The 25,647-nt window shown below is 40.4% G+C and overlaps 1 long non-coding RNA gene across 1 annotated transcript; it reads left to right on the forward strand.

Moving 5' to 3' along the window:
* Nucleotides 1-963: 963 nt before the first annotated feature.
* LOC136250875 (uncharacterized) lies at nucleotides 964-2,609 on the forward strand. Its single transcript, XR_010698798.1, has 6 exons — nucleotides 964-1,574; nucleotides 1,623-1,723; nucleotides 1,773-2,004; nucleotides 2,061-2,108; nucleotides 2,160-2,221; nucleotides 2,278-2,609. It is a non-coding gene; the product is annotated as an uncharacterized lncRNA (long non-coding RNA).
* The last annotated feature ends 23,038 nt before the right edge of the window (nucleotides 2,610-25,647 follow it).

Below are 25,647 nucleotides of genomic sequence, written 5' to 3' on the forward strand. Positions count from 1 at the left end.
CTTTGACAGGTCCTAGTGTCACTACCAGTTAGCTTATAACCAGTGTTACATGTGAAACTACAAGTGTCTTCATAGGAAGGAACTCCATCATCTCCCAGTGAACAAGTCATAACTCCATTATTAGGATCAGTTAGTGATGGACAATGAACTGCAAGTTGCAACAAAGGTTGAATATACACACATATAGGAATATCTTCATACGTACATGTAGCTTCAATTTTTATAGCCATGACAACATAGTTAAACTTGGACAATCATATGAATCATGCAGTCAAAAACATACATGCTGTCTCTTTCTACACGGGTGCTATAGTTTGTATATACTAAAGACTATGACTGGATTACTAATATGATTGTCCTTTGTACTATAGTTTGTTCAATTATACATATACTTGCAGGTGGATGCCGCACAGCTGATCTTTAGTGAACTGCAGGACTTGTACACACCTAGTTAATGTGATTGCTTTGGGAAAACCATGTGTGTCTGCGTCTTTCTGCCCACATTAGCAAAAAATTTTGCGCTAAAAGCAGCTTGTATGTGAGAAATGAGGGCTGCACAGAACTACCATTAATCTTTCAGGTAGGTAAGCTTTTGTTTTGAGATGGTTTGTTAGTGCCAGCTTGAAATTTGGGTGAAGTAGGTTTCTGAATATGTTACAAATGTGAAATAAATGATCAGTAAATAAAGGACAAATAAGTACAAGTTCACCTGCCCATATGTATAATAATATTTGTTTTTAGTTATTAATATTATATGTAACACTTTCACACCTCAGATCAAAGGAGTTGCCCGGTTCGTATGTAGACCGGTCTACAACTGGGCAGTTATTATATAGACGTCAAGGCCAAAATCGATTGTGGAGATTGATTAATACTCACATGATTAGAATGCACGACTTGGATTTCGCCATGAAAACCACTCAGATGGAGAGCGTTTTGTTATCCTCACCATCCTACGAGTTGAAAACATTGGGCTAAGGTGAAAACTATAGTACATTCGCGTTGAGCTGAATCCTGGGTTGTTGGTTAAGAAGCCATGCAAGATCAAAGGTTTTTAACATAATGTTCATGACGTATTTATTCGTAAGCCCATGTTATGGGCGTGCTCTTAATTGTTGAGAATATGGCATCCAGTGCACCGTCAGCGAGTACGGAGCGAAACCCTCTTGGAAAGAAGTTAAACAGCCAAACGAAGTATCTACTTATGAAACTATGGGAGTACTTAGCAAGAAGCGAAGAAATGTAAAATTTCTATCAACATCACGGAGAGAATCTCGAAGGCCACCGGTATTGTATGTAATGCCTTCTTTGCTGGGTTTTGGCATACATTACGCCACGCAGGGATTTCAAGGACATCCATTGTAAGAGTTAGAATGGAGCACCGCAAGAAAGGCGGTTTATCTATGCCAAGAAAAAGGTACAAAAAGCACTTTGCACAAGCCCGCTCAATTGTAATCGTCAGGTACAAATGTTCACGAGTCCATGTTGATGCAGACAGTTTTGACCGAGATGCCATCAGACAAGATCCATTCATTGTACTGAAGGAAGGAAATCTATCGCTCTCAAAGATTTTGGTAAGTTAAATTTTGAACCCTGGAACTTTGTCACGTACTCCATCTTAGGCCAAACTTAAGAATGATGGTGTTTTCTCTGGGGGTAGAACATAGGTTTAAAGAGTGCTGAGTGATATGGGATTTAAGTACAAGGCAATTAATGACAAGAGGTTAGCACTGAAACTGTTTGTGCTTTAATGTCACTACACGTATACGCAGGGTATGCTATGAGCAGCCCTGCATAGTTCATCAGCATCATACATATTAAAGACAAACGAGGTACAACAGAACTGAAGGAAGACCAGTTGTATATTTGGATGAGACTTGGGTAATGAAGAACTTCTAGAGCAATTCCTCATGCAGTGATAGTGAAGATGGTGATGGTGGTATTAATGAATCTTCTACTAGCAGCAACGGGTCCAAGTCTTATTCTGGGCTTACTTCATCTGATGTAAGATTGTTTGATATTTGCAGCATTGGTGTTACAACTTGGTTTTTGTTTCCCAGGAGTCATCAGGTAGCTGGGATTAAAGTACATGAAAATACAGATGAAGTGTAAGTGTGTGTACTTTAATACAAAATATCATTGCTTTATTGTGCTAGCAGAAGTTGAACATACTATCCCCTGTATATTTAATCAGTGCAGGAGTGTTCAGAAGTCACTACAGGTACTATCAGCCCAAATTCATACAAACAGTATTATTTCATTTGTTGAAACTTTTAGAGTTTTTTGGGAATGTAACTTCAAAAACAAAATGCTGGCTGGAAAAACTGTGTACATCTGTGGCGAAGTGATGAGAAAAGGAGTAAAATGACAAATTGACTAAATGGGAATAGAAGACGATAGGCAGCTGTGTGGTGAATGTGAAGTAAAATACATGTAGTTTGGCTCACTTGCAGGAACACCAATGCTGCATAACAGATTTTGAGCTGTTATAATTTAGTTTTTTCTCTTTTGAGGCTGAAGAAGTTTTTCCCTGAATATAAGCAGGCCACTTATCTTCTAAATACAGTGCAACAGTGGCCCCAGCTCTTCTACTTATGCAACTCTGTTTCATACATACAAAAACTGTTTATTTTTCTTGTAAAAGTGTATTACAGCCTCTTATATAACGGATGGTGAAATCATGCATGTTGAGGGCGGGTGTGTGACATCTGGCTTTGCCACAAACATGTGTCAACATGAACATCAAAGGGCTGCGCTTTATAGGCTTCCCCATTGAAAATGTATGGCGAAACTTGACAGTGTCATAACTGGAGTGCCTTACATTTGAATGAAGCGCTTTTAATATGTTTTTAGCGGGTTGAAAAGCACTACGTATCAATCAATACAGGAGGCCCATGCGATGTAGCAATTGTAAGTTATTAATCGTTTTTGAGGATTCAGCTCAATGCGAACCTACTATAGCGATATAGCTTATTCATCGATCATTTCTACACATTTTCAAATACGGACATGCCCCCATCACAAAGCTACCCCTCTGCATGGAGTAACCACTCTACAAGCAAACTTACCTGTCTAGGCCTTTAGGTCAATTCTGTGACACATGAAACTTCACAGTTAAAAATTAAACCAAAAGATCTTCAAACCATTATGCAACCATAAACACTCATATATGCCTTGTAGTTTCACTTAATACTATTGAACAAATTTTTTTGGCCAAAACAGCTGAGTTATGGCTGTATTATGATGAACCATTATTAATGAAAATTTTTATCATTTTGACACTTTAAAACTCAAAAGGACAGAAATTCCAAATGATAAGGTCATTTTAGTCAATAATTGTTTAATGGACCAATTTTCACATGCTTTGCAAGAAATTATCACAAAAATCTTGTTTTAATGTTTAGGAGTGCTAAAAGTGGTGAGCAGTTAGAGCAATGCTGTACTGTACATCCGAAACACATATACACACTAAAGTTTTTGCAGCAGTGGATACACTGCTATAAATTTTGTGCCACTTTATATTATAAATAAGCTTCCAATAAGGCACAACTACATACCATAAAAATTGTGGTTCTATTTAAAGAACAGTTAGTACTGGTGTTACGGACGTACAACTTGTTTGTACATCCGTAACATACGTCCGTAACATGAATAGGAAACCCACAAGTATACTCCTTCTGAATGTTGTACAACAGCTTTATGATAAACTTTTTTCTTGTCAGCAATAAAGTACTTTAATACATGGTCATAGAATTAGTAGGCAATTATACTGGAATGACCATAAAATTCTTCCAGATCTACTACAATCAGTTGGTAGCAGCCTTATTGTCAGTCACCTTACCACACTCTTTTAATGGCAAATAGAAAGTACTAAGCAGCAAATAAATGCAGTATTCAGGTGACCTTGATTGTAGATGTTTCTATGCATTATCTGCTGTTTGGCAGAGACTGGAATCACTGGATGTACAGAGTGTATCTCCAGGTTGTGGTAGTATCTGATCATGATTTGCTTTGGGAAGTTAGGCTACCAACAGCTGTACAACATGCACCTAGGACACTGTCATTGGAATCGCTTCAGCTAATGCTCTGATATTTTCAAAGAGAAGATGGGCTCTCTAAAAGGGAATGGACCCCTTACCTAGCTTAACCTGAGTAGTCTGCCTCACAACCCACTTGTGAGATTTCCTATTACACTAAATACAGTAATGACCCTTTCTTCGCCAGTTGAAACATGTAAGAACAATTACAATATCCTGTTGTAAAATTATATCAGAAATAATTCTTTTACAGTGTAATGATAAAATGATGTGTACAAACTGTGATTGTATGTCCGTAACAATGGAATGGACCATACATATGTGTATATGCACATGCCTCACTATGCTGTAATGTTCCTCAAATGTTACTCACATGTTAAAATAAGTTATTCTGTGGAACATCTAATCAATCCCTTTCCCCCTCCAAAAAAATAGTAGGATCAAGGATACAAAAGGGTACTGTTGTTGTTAGTACGTCCATAATGCTCCATAATGCTCCATAACAATTAAAGTAAGCAAAATATTTTTACACTATGCTATGGTAAAGTTATGGCAGGTATATATGTCCTTGTGATATTAGTATAGTGAAACAATACTGTATGCTAATAGAGTAAACAGAGGAAGTGTGTAAATGTACGTCCGTAACAATGGAATTGACCTTTAGTGAACTCCCTTCCATAAGTGATTCAATAGCATTGATCAAAACAATAAACTCGCGTAACCTAAATTCTCCGTGATATCTCTAAGATATGTCTGTTTATCATAACCAAACGTAATCATGCTGCTAGCCCATAATCAAAATTTTTAGGTATGCATATATAGTACATCCAGTGGCTGCACGTATTGGCTTGGATGATTGATTGCCCTGTACAGGCTATCAGCCTAATAAGTGTTACATATTAGCTGTAACACGGGACATTCGAGATTTGCTGATATGTATGCCCTCATGTCCGTGTTAAAACTATTACATGTATACTAAATTTGACAAAGAATGCCTTGTTCTTAAAATTTTATCAGTTGAACATTGAATCTGGCTGTGTCCTTCAGGGATCTGCTTTGGGCCGACTACTGTTCTCAATGTTTGATAATGATTTACTTTCATGTGCCATGACTCAATTACAATAACTACAGTACACATGCACATATAGGTACAGGTACGTAAATACTACCTACCTCTTCTACACAAGGTCTCAGTACCACTCCAACTCCCATCACTCTGACAGGTCCTAGTGTCACTACCAGTTAGCTCATAACCAGCGTTACATGTGAAACTACAAGTGTCTTCATAGGAAGGAACTCCATCATCTCCCAGTGTACAATTTAATTTTCCATTGTTAGGATCAGCAAATGAAGGACAAACTATATATGCAAATAACACAATGCAAAATTAATTTTTATTTAGTTGACCTGGACATACATGCTGTAGGTATCTGCAATAATCATACAGTGAGGTAGTAACCACATATTAGGGATAAAGGAGGTTTGCACTTTATCACAAAAAATATATACTAGCCAGAGACCAGCCTCACAATACCTTTATGGTGCCTTGGCAGCATTGGTTAGGTATAACCAAGCCCAAAAGTGCCTTCAGTATGACCTGAAATGTTTCCAGTAAATTGCTACGGAAATCGTAACTTTTAAATTTAAGGCTGCCTAACTGACTGATTGACTGACTGACTTACTAATTCCTTCAGACAAGTTAAACTTGATAATGGTTGAGGATACAGGGAGAATTTTTGCATTGTTCGATATTGCTTCAGCCTGACATGTGCCTTTTAGCATATAATGCACGTATCATGGACTTACCTTTGTCCCTTTTGTGTCCCATTTCTCTTCACAAGATATCAGTTGGTGGTAGCGTGTGATGGCTTCCCTATACATTTGCAATGGGAATTGTCTGTATTTTCTGAAGTGGCTCAATTGAATGCAGAGACATTTCTCATACTGTTCCTCTGTTGTAATGGTGTGTAACAGCTCAGCATAGCAGAAAACAAAGCATAATGGCCACTTGGAACTTTTTGTAATTGATTGTTACCTTGGGGTGCTTGTTCAGATGAAAGTGGATACAATCTTTTGATGCAATACGCACATGTTTATAACCAATTATAATTATGTTTTAAAAAGTAAACAAACAAATGTTAGGAATTTTAAGTTTGATTTTAAAAGGTAGTGAAACAAGGGAGATTGCCTACACCTAAAGATATACTAGTGGACAATAATCTGACTAAATTTGGGAATAGGACAAACTTAATTTCTTGATCTTGCAATAATACAGTGTACTGAATGTAATGTATATCAATAAAATAGAACTTCCTGATACTATAAAATTTAATGAATACGTTACTACTATTTTAAATGATTGTGCTTTTTACATTGCACTGTAAAAAAGGTTATGTGAGGATACATATGCCAAAACCCATTTTATTACCTTTGGTGCATCCACAGTACAAGTAGCCAGCCAAGTTTCCACCCTTTTCTAAAGGTTGAGTGTAAGGCAAGTTTTCAATAAGGGTGAAGGGGAGTAGGACTGGGAGATTATATCTATTCAGGGATCAATCGTAATTGTTTCACCACATAAAAATGTGTATTAGTTAATTCAAAATGGTGACACTCACTGTTGTAGAAGAATTCAATCTGGAAAACAAGCCGGGCCCTACACTGCTGAGACAGTTTATTGCATCAGCAAATCTCACAAGATAAAAAGCTTACCTTGAAACTGTTAGATTTCTAAGGATACTGTTATTCATTATACTTTGTGTATTGAACTGCAACTTCTATGGCTAACAGTTATATACACTGTCACATTGTTTTATAATTTATATAAAGTTGATGTAATTTATATAAAGTTGATGTAATTTATACAAAGTTGTGCATATACGATGCTAATGATGCATATAAAATTATTATAACATTGTGATAGTTACCACAGTCATGATATGTTGCATCCTATAATCGTGAAAGTAGCAAAATTTCACCATCGCTCAGCCCTATTGGGGAGGGCAATAGTCTAAAGAGGAATGCTTAACTAGGACAAACCATGAGTTAATTGGGAGTCATAATTGGTTGAGAAGAATTTTATAGTACATTTTTGATACGACACCACAAGGCTGCAAGACACTTCCAGGATGGACAGGGCTCCACCAAGGCCTCAGACTGAAATTTTCCATGTGACCTGATCTCACCATTTGGTAAGACACATCAGTAGCTGGCATTTGCTATACCACAATGTTAGGTAAAGTTCTAAAGCAGCACGGTGTTTATGATAATGTGACAATGTCCAGACACCATCCAAAATCTGGATAAATTGTATGCATGTCTGACTAAATTCAACTTTGTCTGGAAAGTGTCCTGTCAAAGCACAAGGAAGGAGTGGATGAACTGGTATAACTGTTTATTTTATTATTAATAACTGTCACTAGGAGATACGTAGCATACATTCTTGCAACCCAAAAAAGTGACACTAATGTATGATTGAAAACCTTCTGCTGCATTGAAACTTCATACATAACAGCTACAATAGCAGTACAACAGATTATATGGCTCTAATTGCCCAATTATTGTTCTTCTGCTATGTGATAGGACACAGTAGGCTTTAATCATCCACATGTCCAGTCAATTTAGGTAACTTTCCAGCCAGTTCTGGCTTACAAGGACATTGTGACTGCACAACAGAAAAGTTTTATCATAAGCTCTGCAACATCTGATCACTATAACTTGTGTAAAACCACTCAACTTTACTCCACACATGTGAAAATTTGTATGTAAACTTGCACATATGTATTACATGTGCTCACACATGCTACAAACCTCTTTTACACAAGGTTTCAGTGCCACTCCACCTCCCATTACTCTGACAGGTCCTAGTGTCACTACCAGCTACCTCATAATAAATTTTACATGTGAAACTACAAGTGTCTTTGTAGGAAGGAACTCCATCATCTCCCAGTGAACAAGCCATCACTCCATTATTAACATCAGTCAGTGGAGGACAAGCAACTATAATCAGATAAAACAACAACATTAATACAAATACCTATAAGTACTAGGCCAGAAGGGATCATAAAAATAAATAGTAACGAATCAAGAGAGGTCATTGCAGCTATACTAGTGCACATTTAATTCTTACTTCAGTCAAACGCTAGGTGACTCCCTTCTTTCATTACTGTTTAATGGAGTTTAACTAGTTAAAACAGGTTAATGTTGTGAGATAATTACCTGTGTATGGAATAATATCACTTACCAACAGCTAATAGTTGATGATCAGGTGGATGCAATATGGTAAATGGGTTCCACAATGCAAAGAGGTGAAAGAAGGTTGAGCATTAATCAGGGTGACTCAGCAGACTCACAAACGCATATACCAGAAAGAGCACACAGATAGAGTATGTATCAAGGCCACATGCTGTAAAAAGTCTGTCCCAGCCCAAAGCCCACCCCTAGATTTAGGAGACCACATTCAAATTGGTGTATGTACCGTGTATATATAAGCAGTGCAAATAAAAGAATAACAGAATCATAAACTATAAAATGATGCATATAGTTATATTGGGGGAGGATATGCACCACACTCCGAGTAGACTCGTGATCCAATATTTCCCCAATCCATGAGTAGCTTCCAACTTTAGCTTGAGGTGTGATAGTGTAGTAGGTTTAATAGGATGGCTTTAGAAATCCCTGTGGCTTCAAAGTCGGGAACCCCCAGGTATTATCATCCAAGCCTCATACATTCAGGGGGCTATACATTTAAGTGGTCCTGTTTTTTAAATAAAGGTGAACCATGGAACCCTGCACAACTTACCAAAACAACCACCATCATTAAACGGAGGTTGACAAGAGAATCAGTTGTGTCACATGGCGAACTGTTTGTGTTATTGTATTGACCAACATTAATTTCTATACATAACCTTTTCTTTTTTATTTCACTTACATCGTAACTGGTGAACCCATGCATACAGTATCAAAGGAATGAATGGCACCAGACATACCATAAAGTTAATTTCATCATAGTATGTACCTGGGATTGGAATATGTTTGCTGGAAAATTGTTACCGAATTTAAGAAAGGTGGAACACAGAAGTACATGACTCAAAATAATTTCCTGCAGAATTTTAATATGTGAGAATGTTTATCTTAGTTGTGGGTCAGTCTACCTTGTGAAAGTGTCTTACAGTAACAATGATTTGGCATAACTAATACAGATGATTCCAATCCCAGGTATTAGCCTGTATATCTATGACTACTGAAAAGCCAAGTGGCTTTATATTCCAGCTATGTCCAGTGTTTAAAATGAATACTGTACGAAGCACCTCTGCAATCTATTCGGTTACATAATGTTTAAAATACCTTTAAACCTAATTAATGTTGAGAACGACAGCAGCACCAGACAATCCACCATAGAGTGTGACAGCAAATGGGATCAACGGGCACTAATTAGAATAGCTATGCACTAATAGGAATAGTGACTTTGCGCATGCGCACTAACACGTGATTGAGAAGTAGAAGCTGATGCTAACGCTTGACAACAAAAACATCATGCCGACGAGATCGCAGTCAAAAATGACGCCAGCACAGAAGAAGACCCGGAACACGGAGACGACTTTGACGGGATCACAGTCGAAAAAGACGCCACCGCAGAAGACGCCAGTACAGAAGAAGAGCCGGAATACGGAGACCACTTCTGCTGAATACGAAGACAATTCCGCAGAAGATGCCCCCAGCTGGAAACAAGAGTACTGCTACCGGTACGAAGAGGAAGCGTACAAATAGCGGCAGTAACCCGAGTCTGAAGAGAACAAAAACGGGGAGTTCTTTGGAAGCACGCCCTTTGACAACAGCCGACATTCCGAGGATAGTTGCAGCAGCCGCCGACGCCCACTGGCGCGAGGTACCGGATGCAAGGAAAGGCAGCCGACGCACACATAGGGATGGTAACAGCTCTAGAAGAGTGTCTTCGACAGCACGCCATCAGAGCCGAGACGAGTCGCCCAGCAGCGAATCCCAGTCCAGTTCAGAGGAGGAAGACGCGGAGCACGAAGACTTTGGTAAGTAGTTGCACAACATACTGTACAGTCCTTTAGTATACAGTGTACCCTATATAATGACAACCTATATAGCGTTCTATATAAAGCACACTAGTAATGTTTTGTGTGGTCTCGTGGTAGCTCTATATAAAGCACACCATATACAGTGGCTAACTATGTAAATGCATTAACAAACTTCACGGCAAGCTGCAGCACCAATACCTATATTACACATTATGCTCCCTCGATAAACTGTCTGCATGCAGCCTGCTTTCTCCTATCTCCTTAGCCTTTGATGAGCTTCCTGATGGCGAGCAGATACCTCATGTTCAGGAGTTAGAGGATGACCTTATTAGCATTGACAGCTCCAGCTCAGGGTCTGTCTGCTCATCCAAGAAGCTGCACCCACCAGTACTGATCAGCAACGGCATCCCCCATGTCCCCCCTCAAAGTTGTGAAGCGGGTGGAAGAAGGCCTATTTGTGGAGATAGCAGAACTTCATCCCAATTACCTGGAGTCAGTGGACTTCAACTCAGGTGATCAGCCCACAGGATCACGCAGGCGACCCCCGGAAGTCTTCGACATTGTGAATTTTCGGCATATACATGGCCATTAATGTTTAGTTACGCTACCACTCACCTATTTACGTGCTCTGTTCCTCGGATCTTCATTCTTCACCTCCAGCAATCCATTGATTGAGGAGGGGGTTTGGTAGGTGCCAGGGGGCCTCATCTGCCATGGTATATGGCCTAGGCAATGTTATGTAATTCCAGCGAGGCCAAAGTAGGAAATACTTTTGGTTTATTGATGCTTGGGTAATGAAAGAGTTTAGAGCAGAGAAGCGTCTCTGTCCTAAACTCTTTACAATAGAGGCCAAACGGGAGAACCTAGTGGATAAGGCAGATATCCTAACTGAGGCCCCCTGGCTGTCTCAGACTCCTCTAAGGAGAATGGACGAACTGCTTATAGCAGTAGTAGGTGATGTGTTGACCTGCGGGTCACCACTAATTTGTGTCACGTGGCTTTAGCCAGATTGTGACAGCATCAACACCTGTGCGCAGGTGCCAGATTGTGCTAGTGATCTGGTTGGGAGAGCGTCTCCTGGTAGTGATCTGGATGGGAGAGCGTCTCTGGCTAGCAATCTGGTTGGGAGAGCATCTCTAGTTGGCAGTTTGAATGGGAGAGCGTCTCCTAATAATGATCTGGATGGGAGAGCATCTTCAGGTAGTGATCTGGTTGGGAGAGCGTCTCCTGGTAGTGATCTGGATGGGAGAGCGTCTCTGGCTAGCAATCTGGTTGGGAGAGCATCTCTAGTTGGCAGTTTGAATGGGATAGCGTCTCCTAATAATGATCTGGATGGGAGAGCATCTTCAGCTAGTAATCTGGTTGGGAGAGCGTCTCCTGATACTGATCTGGATGGGAGAGACAAGCAGCTGTTAACAACCCAATTTCCTGATGGCACTCTGAACTGAAGGGGCTTGTCTGTGACTGCAGGCAGGATAAAGAGCATCTCTCCTGACAAAGATTTGAACTGCGAGCATCCCCCAATAGCAATCTCTACTTGTGGTAACAGCTGGCACGGTGAAGGAATCCAGGCTGGCACAGTGAAGGAATCCAGTCAGACCTACAGCTGAAGAACTCGCAACAAAATGCATATGATAGTACAGTCTTTCATGTAAATGTTTAGAGTACAACAACAACAACAACAACAACATTATGTGTCTACTTAGCTTGCTCCACTGCTTACCAGGGCTGAGCGATACTACCGTTTTAGCGATATATCGCGATGTTTTGAAAGTATCGATATCGCGATATTTTGTTATTAACTATCGTGATACCATGCCTGTACATTACTGTCATTAAAATCCATTTGTTATGCAGTAGTAGGCTAAGAATTCTTGTAAATGATAAAGTCCACCCGTCTGGTTTCCCCTGCAGAGAGGTGTGAACACCGTACCAACCTCAAAGCATGTGTTACAATAACTGTTACTGTAAACAAGGATGATAGTGGCTAGTTTGTTATCACCTATAAGGACTTCCTGCAGGAATGCTGAGCAATAAGCTATGTAGCACCAGCTATGATTGACTTATTGGTAAGTATCGTGAACTATTCAGTATCGTGAATAGTGGCTTTAGTATCGATCGTGATACCAAAATGGCAGTATCGCTCAGCCCTAATGCTTACACTACATATGTATGTAAGTACCACTATTGACAATGGGATACTGACTAGAATTTTTAACTGCCAACATACTATGCCAATTAACATAGAGTACCTGTGTGTAGTGAAGTTTGTGAACTGTTCAGTGGGTAGGGACAGGGTGGGAAGATTTGTTACAACAGGTATGAATTACTGCCAACGTGTTCTGCTCACTTTGTTGCGCATGCGTTGTTCTTATTAGAGCCCACTGTTGCATGCTAATATTTTGGGTACTTGCGCAGCCTGCGCTTCACAACATTAACTGTGTTTAATAACTTAAACTTTATTTAATGTTTAGTTACGCTACCACTCACCTATTTACGTGCTCTGTTCCTCGGATCTTCATTCTTCACCTCCAGCAATCCATTGATTGAGGAGGGGGTTTGGTAGGTGCCAGGGGGCCTCATCTGCCATGGTATATGGCCTAGGCAATGTTATGTAATTCCAGCGAGGCCAAAGTAGGAAATACTTTTGGTTTATTGATGCTTGGGTAATGAAAGAGTTTAGAGCAGAGAAGCGTCTCTGTCCTAAACTCTTTACAATAGAGGCCATAGGTAGGTCATGATATGTATTATGTATATCGTGATCTACCCCCCCAAGCATCAAGGTTATTTATTTAGACCATGCAATGTGCAGAAATGATGATGGTGGCAACATCTAGTAATATGCAAGATAAGCTATGCTTGCAGCATACAGAAGATGATGATGATGTGCAAGCTGAGCAACGGTGACATACAAAACAAGCAGTGGCAGTGACATACGTTGGTATACGGACAAGCAATGGTGACGACATACATATCAAGCGTGACAACGTAAACATTAGGAAGACATAACGTACGCGCAGACTAACATGCAACTAACATGCAACTAACAACCCAATGGTGTGCCCCGTACCAATTGCCTGGCAAAGTTGTGGAACACATCCTAACCACAGAACTACAGATATATGACGAAGACACTGTATCGTGTACACATTAGAGCAAGCACTGTGTTTTGAAACAATTCCTGTTGAAGATGCATAGGTTGAAGTTTCCTTTAATGACAATAAAATGGACTTTTCTTTGGGACTATTATAAGACTCAAGGGGTATGGTGTGTAAGAAGCTGGCACAACACCATGAAACTACTATGCAAAGTTCTAACATGTACTTGGCTGCTTTTCAACATACAATTTATGATAACCATGTGTTTGTGTTGTTGTTTTTACAAAGCAACTCTTATTATTTCACATTTTACTGGGGGTGTACCAATAGAGAAATTTCTGAACCGATCCAATATAAAGCGATATACTGAGTCAGAACACCGATACCGACCCAATATAATAAAGTGCAGCTATACATTTAGATTAGAGGAAACTGAGAAACTTTAACTTGCCAGTAGTTCCAAGTCCTAACAATCACTGCCAATGGTTGATTGCCTGTGGTGGTGTGGCCTCAATTGACAGCCCCAATTAACAGCCCAGGCCGTGAGGCACCCACAAGTTTATTTATTTTTTTATTATTATTATTTAGTGCGTGCTCCCACCAAGATAAGTCCAAATCACTCCGTATTTTTAATGGCTTGTAGCAGGAGCTCACAAGCGCCGAAGGCGCTAAGGAGCGCGATACTAGTGGTTCCAACATTTGACTAATTACTTAAACCTCAGTCCACATAGGGCATTCATCCTATATTCACTGCTACTCAGTGGTTTATTGCATCATCACTTTTAAGCTGTTAATTTTCAAAGGAAGCCATGATGAGTCTAAGTACTTGTGTGCTATTTGTAAACTAAAAGGGGGCTGAACAACTCTTAACAATGAACTAAGTAGCCATATGTTTTGTAAGCTCTCTGTGCTGTACTGAGGACCAGAAACGGAGTTGTGTTGAAATAATTCTTTTAATTACCCTACCAGTATTACTGACACTATGGCTGCATATTAACTGCTAGCACCTGTTAACATAACCAAGCACAGCCCAGGAAATTACTGCTCTCTTTATAAGGACATGTTTCATTAACAAAAGATAGAACACAGCTATATCCTGAGTGTCACGCTCCCACAAGCTTCTGCTTGTAGAGATGGCTGGTTGTTTCAAGCTGTGTTTCTAGTTTATTCATCCCATGGTTACTTTTTTTTTTTATAGCACTCCACTATGATCATTTTTGTATGGTTATAACAAAGAATGTTTGCTATGCGCGTATTTCTATGGCTTCTCGTAGCGTAGCACTTCTTTTCAAGGATAAAACTACTGTTTCCCCAGCTTTGTTTGCTATATAACAGAGGGTATAATGCGGCTTTACCATGGCAAAGACTATTTCGGTATATTATATTGATTTTGGCAGCTATATTGAGACCAACCGATATTGGCAAAAGACGAAATCGCCATATTGGCCACTGATACGATGTACCGGTACATCCCCACTGATTGTATACAAATATATACAGTGTGTGTGGGGACAGTGTGCAAGATTATACTAGTACACCAATTGGTGTTATACTGTTGCTTACCCGATGCAGCATCTTGTTTGAGGCCGTTTCGCGATAGTCGTGGTTGTCCTCGAAGATTCTAATTGATGCCCACCACGTGATTTCCCTGCATTTTTGTTGATTAGGTGGCGTCCGACGAACTGGTTATGGTATGAGGTGGAGCTGTAGTTACTGTTGGTATTGAGTCCAGCGGCGTCAGAGCTGTCCCAGGCGACCGCGACACCGTGCGTGGGCCAAGGTAAGCAACTTGTGGAAACGACCCTGAAGATGGCTACTAGCATTGTAGTATCGCATCTTGTCGCGTCGTCGTCCTGTCCGGAATACTTGTTCCATTAGGCGGCCCTTCCTCCGGCGTGAAAAAGCTTTTCGCTTGTTCAATCCAGCAGTCGACCTTCCCAAGGACGACGACCCTCCCTTTCCTCAGTCGGCGATAACTACGAGTATTCATCTTGAAGATTAAAAGCCACTGTAACTGGCAAGATTTGTTACAACAGGTATGAATTACTGCCAACGTGTTCTGCTCACTTTGTTGCGCATGCGTTGTTCTTATTAGAGCCCACTGTTGCATGCTAATATTTTGGGTACTTGCGCAGCCTGCGCTTCACAACATTAACTGTGTTTAATAACTTAAACTTTATTAATATCTCGCTGTAAACCAAAACGCATCGCTGACTTGATCGGCTATCAAAACATTATAATCGGGGCTTCTCAGCTCTGTCATGAGAGACAATGGATCCTGTATGTCCGCCGCTTTCGCCACAAAGCATCTCCTTCCCACACCAAACAGTGGTCTGTAATTGACATCACCATCTGGAACACAGCATTCCCAGACAGGGAAATCAGAAGGCACCAGGCTCAGGGCCCCAACATTCACCCACCTCCCCCTCAATTACTCTCAGCGACCACTTCACCAAAAACCAGCCCCCTCCCAAGAAAATGGCAATCTGCTTAGATTGGAATGATAGCCCCAATGGGTGCACTCGGACAGCTTGCCGTTATGAACACGTGTGTTACAGATGTGTTCACAGCCCCAATGAGCAAGATAGGCAGTATAAGGCATCCCAATGCCCAGCTACCAAACGTGTAAACAAGTAAGCCGAAAGACGACCCCTGATGCCGTAAAGTACTCAATTTACTAACGACTGTGTTTTTTTTTTGTTTGTCTGTTTTTTCTGGAACTACTCTGCTTACTCGCACAGCACACCACTTTAGGTAGCTATTGTGTTTGTTTCATGGTTTCTTATTAAATTTGAGTATCCACCCAAATATGAAAAAAGCATGGGTGTTGCTGCATCGGCATGAGAATGTTAGATATCCAGATTCAATTAGCACAAACATGCACACATACAATTAGTAGCTACATACACATACACACACAGACATATATATATACACGTATATATCGCCATCTTCCCCTCTGTAGTGATGACAGAGGAGCACATTATTGGAGTCCACACTGAAGACGTACGTTGTCTCTACACCGCTGAGGGTAGACCATTGGAAAAGGATGTTGACAAACCACCCAAACAGGCCACTAGTGGATTTCTTCATCACTGGACTAACTGAGGGGTCTCGTATCGGTTTTAGAGATCAATCAACACCACTGAAGTCAACTAAATGGAATTTAAGCTGTGCACTCCAGCACCCAGATGTAGTGCAGACTTATCTGACTGAGGAAATGGCACTCGGACGTGTAGCTGGCCCTTTTCCAAAATCCGTAGTCCCACAGGAACACGTCAGTCGGTTTGGGGTCATCCCTAAGAACCACCAGCCTAACAAGTGGAGGCTAATAGTCGACCTCTCTCATCCTATCGAGGGAAGTGTTAATGTAGGAATCCCCAAGACGTTGTGTTCCCTGAAGTACATTACGGTAGACTCGGTAATTGAACATATCAAGCAAATTGGCCAGGGCACACTGCTGGCAAAAGTAGACATCAAGAGTGCCTTTCGCCTTCTACCGGTTCACCCAGCAGACCGCCATCTCTTAGCTATGAGATGGGATCAGCACATATTTATTGACACCTGCCTACCCTTTGGACTCAGGTCTGCCCCCAAGTTATTCAATGTTCTGGCGGATCTACTGTCATGGATACTTGAACAACAGCAGGTCACACCAGTACTCCACTACTTGGATGATTTCCTGACGATGGGCCCCCCACAGTCCCCCACATGCTCTAATCACCTATCTGAGATCAAGGATATATGCTCTACGCTGGGAATTCCCCTGGCTTTAGAGAAGGTTGAGGGACCTTCAGATTGCTTGACCTTCTTAGGGATTACACTCGACTCCCAAAGCATGCAGGCATGCTTGCCCGATGACAAGTTACAACGAATCCGCCTCTAAGTTGCTTCCTGGTTAACTCGAAAGAAAGCAACTAAAAGAGAGATACTTTCATTGGTGGGCCTTCTACAGCATGCTACTAAGGTAGTATCCCCAGGGAGGACATTCTTAACCAGAATGTACAGCACAGCAGCTCGCCTCAAGCGTCTGTCTTATTATACTTGCCTTAACACAGCCTTCCAGTCTGATTTAAGATGGTGGCACCTCTTTGCCTCTTCTTGGAATGGTCGCAGTTTCTTCAGTTGTTCTCTCCCTGACCACGAGATACTCACCAATGCATTGGGAACCTGGGGCTGCGGTGCAGTCTTTGGGACTCGGTGGATGTAATTGGCGTGGTGCAACGAGTAGTCACGAAGGGACATCATGACCAAGGAGCTTGTCCCAATAGTTTTAAGCTGTGCCGTATGGGGGCCTTTACTATCTGGCTACAGAGTAGAATTCAAGTGCGATAATTGGAGCATCGTTGATTCTATTTACAAAGGTTCTTCCAAGGAACCAGTTACCATGCATTTGCTGCGATGTCTCTGGTTCTTCTCTGCTCATTTCGACATCAGAGTAGTTGCTTCCCACATCCCTGGAGCAGTAAACATTACCGCGGACCAGCTCTCAAAAAATAAAGCAATGGAATTTCTTCAGGCAAACCCTCATGTCTCCAGAATCCCTGTGACGATGCCAACACCCCTTTTAAAACTGGTATCACCCCAAAAGCAGGACTGGACTTCACCTTCTTTTCTGCGCCACTTCAAGCGAACCATGAACAGACTGCAGATCCACTCCTAGTAATCTGAATGCACCAGACAAACACCTCACACATAACTCAATGTATGTTATAACTGTATACTGCACTTAGCCGCACGGTGTCTTTGTTCCCAAATGTATGATTGCATACTGTTCATTGAGAATGTTAATAATAGAATGTATTAAGTGCACACTGCTTATTCAGAATAAATTTTTTTTTTAAATGCATAAGGGCACACTGTCATGGGGAATGTTTTAGATCACTGCTGGTCATTCACCTATAGGTGGCTACCAGCAGAATACCCACATCCGTGGGCTCCTCAGCAAAGCCCAAAAGCTCCTGCAAACTGGCTTGTCCAAGTCAAGCAGATCCACCTACATGGCTGGTCAAAGAAGATATCTTCACTTCTGCAAGGCAGTAGGAATTAAGCCACTCCCTGCATCCGAAGGTGCTCTGACGCTGTTTACAACACACCTGACAGTTTCCAATGTTTCCCATGGAACCATTAAAGTGTATTTATCAGCAGTTAGACATTTGCACATCTGTAAAGGACTGCACGGCCATTTCAGCCAACAACTGACACCCCTGCTTCACCTCATCTTGAGAGGCATTAAAAAGCGTCAGGCTGATGTTCACTCAAGGAGGAAGCGTCTCCCAATCATCTTTCAGCTACACAGAAAAATCAGACATCTCCTGTCTAAACAACCCACCTATGACAACACCACCCTGTGGGCCATGTGCTGTCTTGTGCCTTCTTCGGCTTTCTAAGAGTCAGTGAATTCACGATCCCCTCAAAGGGCTCATACAACTCATCCCGCCACCTCTCACTTCAAGATGTCATGGTTGACAACAGAACCAAACCCCACCTACTTCAACTGTTTCTCAAGCAGTCAAAGACGGACCCATTCGAACAAGGTGCACAAGTCTACGTCGGTGCCACCAACACAACTATTTGTCCAGTTAAAGCAGTGCTATCTTAACTGGCAAGACGAAATAGTCGCCCAGGCCCTCTTTTCATCACCAAGGAAGAAAAAGGCTGGACAAACTCTATGTTCCGCTCAGCTCTCCAAAGCCTTATGGGGAAACTGAAGTTAAACAGGCACCACTATAATACCCATAGTTTTCGTATAGGAGCAGCAATCTCGGCATCACTGGCAAACATCTCAGACACCCACATCCAGATGCTAGGTCGCTGGAGAAGCAATGCCTTCCAGCGATATATCCGGCCTCCACCCACTGAGGTAGCTAAACTCTCCAAAGTCAATTGCTACTGGGAATCAGTAGTACAACTAAACTACACAAACAGTTTTCTTTCGTTAGAGTATACATACTATGGAGTTACCCAAGTGCAGACTTCAAATTGTATGAATGTACATAATAATCATGTAAATATAATACATGTTATCAGCTGTGGGTGATGCCATACCTCTGCATCTGGATACCAGGCACTCACACAGGAACTTTGATACTTGGGTAAAGGAAACACCTCCTCTCTATGTAGTTATGGAGGGTCTCCTTTTGTGGCTTAAGGGAAGGTACTTGGCACACAGAATGCCTCTGGATGCCAAATCCCTTCCTGGCCCAAGTATCGAGAATTGTTTCAGAAGTATAGGGCCTTAGATATTTGACCTCAAAAAAACTAGAAAGAAATAATTTTAAAGAACCAAACATGGCAATTAGGGCAAAGTACATTTACCAAACCACCACCACAAACATCAGTTCGTGGGAGGCGAAGAACTTCTACTGGACTGGCATCTTAGGAGCAAGGGCACATAAGAAAGGTTAGTCAAGTGACCAACATTAAATAATGTTTAAAATACCTTTAAACCTAATTAATGTTGAGAACGACAGCAGCGCCAGACAATCTACCATAGAGTGTGACAGCAAATGGGATCTACGGGCACTAATTAGAATAGCTGTGCACTAATAGGAATAGTGACTTTGCGCATGCGCACTAACACGTGATCGAGAAGTAGAAGCTGACGCTAACGCTTGACAACAAAAACATCACTCACCTCCCCCTCCCCCTCTTCATACCTACTGCCATACTTCTGGCTCGGTAGTACCAGAACTGCTATAAATCAATCAATCAATAATAGCAAATAAAGCAATTACAATGTGCTTCTGATATCAGGACCTCACACCTACAATCTGTCATGGGGTACACTGTTACAAATTTATGTTTCCATATACCGTTGCTCAATAGGTAATTTTATGCCACCTTACTGCAGATGCATATGTGCATATATGTATGGCTAACTTGTGTTGTACTCATTAGCTACAGATTAGGCCACTCAAACAGGAGAATCGATGTGCGACTCCCCAATGGGTCAATGTCAGCTCCTTCAAAGGTGGTGTTGATGGGGCCGCTCTCAAGGAGCATCATCAATCACCTTGTCTACAGAGAGCTCCAGCCTAGCATTTGTGCTGTCTCTCAGCCGGAGTGTTGGCCTCGTCCTCCTTTGCGAGCATGGGCTAGCTCCACTCAAACAGGAGCGTCAATGTGCGACTCCCCAATGGGTCAATGTCAGCTCCTTCAAGGCGGTGTTGATGGGGCCGCTCTCAGGGAGCACCATCAACCACCTTGTGCACAGAGAGCTCCAGCCTAGCATTTGTGTTGTCTCTCAGCTGGAGTGTTGGCTCCATGCTCCTTCATGAGCATGGGTCAGCTCCACACATGTCAGAGGGTGCATCAGCATGCTGTCACATGGTGGCAATGCTGGTTGTGCCGCGCTGACGCAGAGCTTACCCACAGCTCTAGCTGCACTTGCAGCCTGATAGGAGGAATGTGATAGTACTGCGCCCAATTAGGACGGTTGCCATATACTTATAAGTATATTGCCAACATAGATGTGGCTTAAGGGAAGGTACTTGGCACACAGAATGCCTCTGGATGCCAAATCCCTTCCTGGCCCAAGTATCGAGAATTGTTTCAGAAGTTTAGGGCCTTAGATATTTGATCTCAAAAAACTAGAAAGAAATAATTTTAAAGAACCAAACATGGCAATCAGGGAAAAGTACATTTACCAAACCGCCAACCACAAACATCAGTTCATGGGAGGAGAAGAACTTCTACTGGACTGGCATCTTAGGAGCAAGGGCACATAAGAAAGGTTAGTCAAGTGACCAACATTGATATGTAAAATACAGATAATTCATAAATATGATTGTCAACAAGAAGCCATTGACACACTACCCACAAATCAACACTTACATGTGTGTGTGTATGTGTGTGTGCGTGTGTATGTGTGTGTGTGTGTGTGTGTGTGTGTGTGTGTGTGTGTGTGCGTGTGTGTGTGTGTGGAGGGGGGGAGAGAAATGTGACAAAAAGTGGACCCAAAGGCAAGTCTATGATGCATGCATAGTAACCACTGCAATAGGTAAAAATGCAAGTACGTATGTAAGTGATTTCAAACAGTAAAGTAATCTAGCTTGTATAATTCATCCTAGCTATGTTTGGCTGAAGACACTAATTAACTAAGGTGGACATTAGTAGATCACCTAATAATACTAGTGTTGAGTGATATTATTGATAGTTTGATACTCATAATCAAAAAATCACTATTGCAATATGATAATTAGAGCTAACTATTGTGATATTGCTGTAGGATTACTAAAAAAAATGTTACACATTGCCACTTTATTTAACCAGTGTGCGAAATAACTTTTTAGACATGTGCTGACACACTGTCAGGACAACATGAAAGTTGCGTGGACAGAAACCAATTTTTCCGGACGTTTAATTTCTTTTGTGCTTCTCCTTTCCTATATGTGTTTTGCCAAATTATTTGTTTTCAAGCACTGCGGTCACCAATGCACTGTACAACTGATTACTACTCGTCCACTAACTAACAGTGACAGATCAGACAACACAGCATTTTAGGGTTATAAGAACTGCTAAAAATTCATTGCTGTTACAGGAGAATTTGTCAAAGGAGTCATTAGGAAATTACCTTAGTAGTACTATATAGCTAATGTAGTCAAACTTTACTATTGAAATAGTGTCTTTATCAATTGTATTAAAAATGGACTTCGTTCTAACTCAAAATACAAGTTGAGTGTACAGATGAATACCACAAGTAAAAGCTAGTAATGGCTAAAGGGTTGCCAAGTAACTAAGTCAAATAGGCTAGCACAACATGTGCACTGTAACCTGTTGGTCTCTTGGGCATGGCAACCATAAACACGTAACTCAATTACATGCTAATGCCACTGTGTTTGGCCTCCCTCCTAGCCAAATATCACACTCTAAACTCTGTGCTAAACCTTGAAAGGACTCTATTTCCGGACAAATTCAATTATGGACTGACAACTAGTGTAATTGACCAGAAATTGTCAGTGTCCAGACTTTTATTTCATGCACTGTTGATTGAATAAAGACCTGTGCTGTAAATGTTCTTTCATTTTAGTTAGTTTTGAGACCTGAATGGCTCACAACTTGGCCTAATTCATCCCTGCCCTTTCTTCTTTAATTTTTCAAAACAGCCTCTTGCCCTCCTCTACACCTCCCACTCCTTTTGGAGCTTGCCTGGCACAGTCAATATTGTATTAAAAATATCTAAGACCTAGGTGTTCCACTGTGAATGCTCTTGAAGGTAAAGAATACGTGTGAAAATTTGGTACACATAGCTTCAACCATTGGTGAGCTGCAACACACCAAATACTTAAAACTGGAATTTCTCAATACTTTAAATAAGTGACAAGACTGGTTTTCCCAGACTAGGTCACAATTGCAAAATTTTTAGACACCCTCATAATTAATTACCTAATTAATTAAGCTATGATATTTTATAGTAGTAACCCAAATCTGTAAATTTACTTTTCTATGGGTGATTTACACCCCAAGGGAAGGTAAATCTATACAATTTTATAGCTAATGAAAATGATCATAACTTTAAAATGAAATTACCTATTGACTTTAAATAAAATTCAGGTTGTTTCTTTCAACAGGTACCAATTAAATAATACATCAGGAAGAGATAATAACAAAAGTGGGCATTTAAAAAGGACAAAAATGGCCATAAATGTCACAATGGTCAAATCCACAATGGCACTAAATACATACAATAGGGATACTATTTATGTGGAAAGTTTCATGGTTATATGAAAAGCATACAAATTTTTGGATATGCCATATTTGAATTGTTAATCTCGGTCCTACTACACACTTACTCAGTACACAATTTGTATTTACCTCTTCTGCACAAGGCCTCACTGCCACTCCAAGTCTCATCACTCTGACAGGTCCTAATGCCATTGCCAGTTAGCTCATAACCAGTGTTACATATGAATTTGCAAATGTCTCCTTCATAACTCCCTCCAGTGGTATACATGGATCCATCAAAGCATGTCATTTCAAGACCATCACTTCTAGGCACTAATGTAACACACTGGGTGTCTAAATAAGGCAAAGTTGGAGACATGAAATGTTTATACAGTTTGTATATATGAAGAGTACACAATAAAAGAGCCCTAACAGTGTCTTCTTGCCTGCAGATATACTAATGGACTTTATTCATAAACAAAAGAATGGAACCTAACATGCCATAAAATTAATTTTGCACCTGACAATGCATTCCAACAATTCATTACTGAAAAGTTAAATGGCCATTACTCTTTGCTTTCAGCTATGTTCTGCCTGTTACTACAAATGAATAACAGCATCTCTGCAATCAATCCAGTTGCTACAGAAAATACTAGCCAGAAGTGTGCCAACTGGCCGGCAGAAAATTCCGCTAAATGAAAAAAAATTAAAATTTGTAGCTACTTATTGTGTTTTAGGTAACACTGAAGGCACTTTTGGGTAGTTAACCAATACTGCCAAGGAGCTGTGAAGGTATTGTGGGGCTGATTTTAATTGGTAGTCATAATCATGCATTAAGATTCATGGTAGTGAATCGTGCGGCTAAGAAAAGTAGGGCACATGATTGCCATGAGTTATTTACACAAACGATTAACTGTAATAGAACGAACACCTAAAACATACCTTTAAACTATTCTTTTGTAAAGATAAAAAAAAACCTCGTGATACAACAAAACCTTTGGTATATTGTTATATAAGCATATTACTAAGTAAATAATCCCTGTTATATTTAGTAACACCGCATGAAATTTTTAAGAAACCATATGATTTCTTACCAACCCCTACTATTTAGTACTATCGTACTATATGATAATAGGTCTGAAGTAACTAACACAGCCCACAATACAGCATCATTTCAAGGGACACCAGTATGTGACAAAATAATAAGAAGTTTGGGAAATGGTCTTCACTCAATCTGTTTACTGGTGGTTTAAATGGTGACCAGAAGCCATACCGTACTGAGGTTGCAACACCAACAAGTACCTGCCTACTTGTACCAAACTACATTTTTTGGTTGTGCCACTTCATGTCCCAAGCTATGATGCAATACACACAATAACCGTTGGAGCTGTTGTGACAACCAAAGGTGGCTTGTATGAAACTATTAGCTTTATGCATTAATTTTTTTTGTCTTGATTGATATTACTCAGTGACAAAAATATGTGATATCCTAAAACAAAAACAGCCTTGGGGCTGTAAAAAAGGGCACTGCCAAGCAAAGTAGGATCAATCAAACAAGCTTTTTCAACATGACTGGTACGAACAAGGACTGATATCAAGTTGCGGCCAAGTAAATTGGAATATTACCATGATCAATCTGTTAAACAACTGGTAAGAACAAGGACTGATATCAAGTTGTGGCCAAGTAAATGCAGTGAGCTGTCATACAGTAAATAAGGAAAAAGTAAACAATCAAGTATAAGGAAAATATAATTGGGTAGGAATCAGACACAAAAAAGTGATGAAACTACCTATACGCCTAGAGCTATACTATAGTGGACATTTAGTCTCTACTTTAGTCATGGATATACTATTATGAGAAGTTAAATTCCACTATAGTACAACTGCAAGTGTATAGGAAACCCCTTGCTTAATGGCTTTATTTCTATATATGATCCCTACTCAATTGTACAAATTTATTCCATGCAAAATAGCCAAGCTGTAAAATGGTTGAGGCCTTCAAAACCTTGGGTAAAAGTTATGAAATCAAGGTAGTGGCCAAGAAATAGCTGCAATGATGATTATACTAATAAACCTTCATAATGCACACAGCCGTTAATAAAGATTATTAGCATTAACATCATTGCAGATACATATATGTATCTCTTGGCTACCACTTTTGATTTTGTAGCTTTCCACCCAGGCTTTTAAGGCTACCTTTTTACCAGTTGCTTACTTGCTTCCCCATAGCCAGTCATAAACTGGCTTTGAGATTTGTTTACAACCAATTTCTACAGATATAATGATAATTATGGAAGACAGAAGTTAAAATAGTATTGGATTGCAGCTCATATTTGGTTATTTGCACTTATTTTCATAATACTCTAATAGAGCACACATTTTTAGGACTTCTAATAAAACATACATACATAGAGCATTCGAGAACAATGTAGGTTAATGAAATTATAAACTTTCACATTTATTTAACTTACTGTATAATGTATAAGGTAGAAACAAGGTCAGCTGATCAGCTGACAGAAGCAGTTCAGTGGTGAAGGTTTTGGGATATATGGGTATGGAGGTACCTGATTCAAACCTTGGACAACTTTTCAACATTTTCATGCACTTTTAAACATTCTTGGTGACTTGGTTCTATTAAAGTACTTCAATCTCACAACTTTACACCAAGTTGATTTTCTCCTTGCAACTTCATAGCTGTCACTGCAAATTCTTTTAAACCACAAAAGGTTTGAGCTATGTGATGGTTAAACTACAAACAGATTAATTTTCAAGTTATTCCCATAACTTAGTATATTAGTTAGC

This window comes from Dysidea avara, chromosome 3, assembly GCF_963678975.1.
Source record: "Dysidea avara chromosome 3, odDysAvar1.4, whole genome shotgun sequence".
Lineage (NCBI taxonomy): Eukaryota > Metazoa > Porifera > Demospongiae > Dictyoceratida > Dysideidae > Dysidea > Dysidea avara.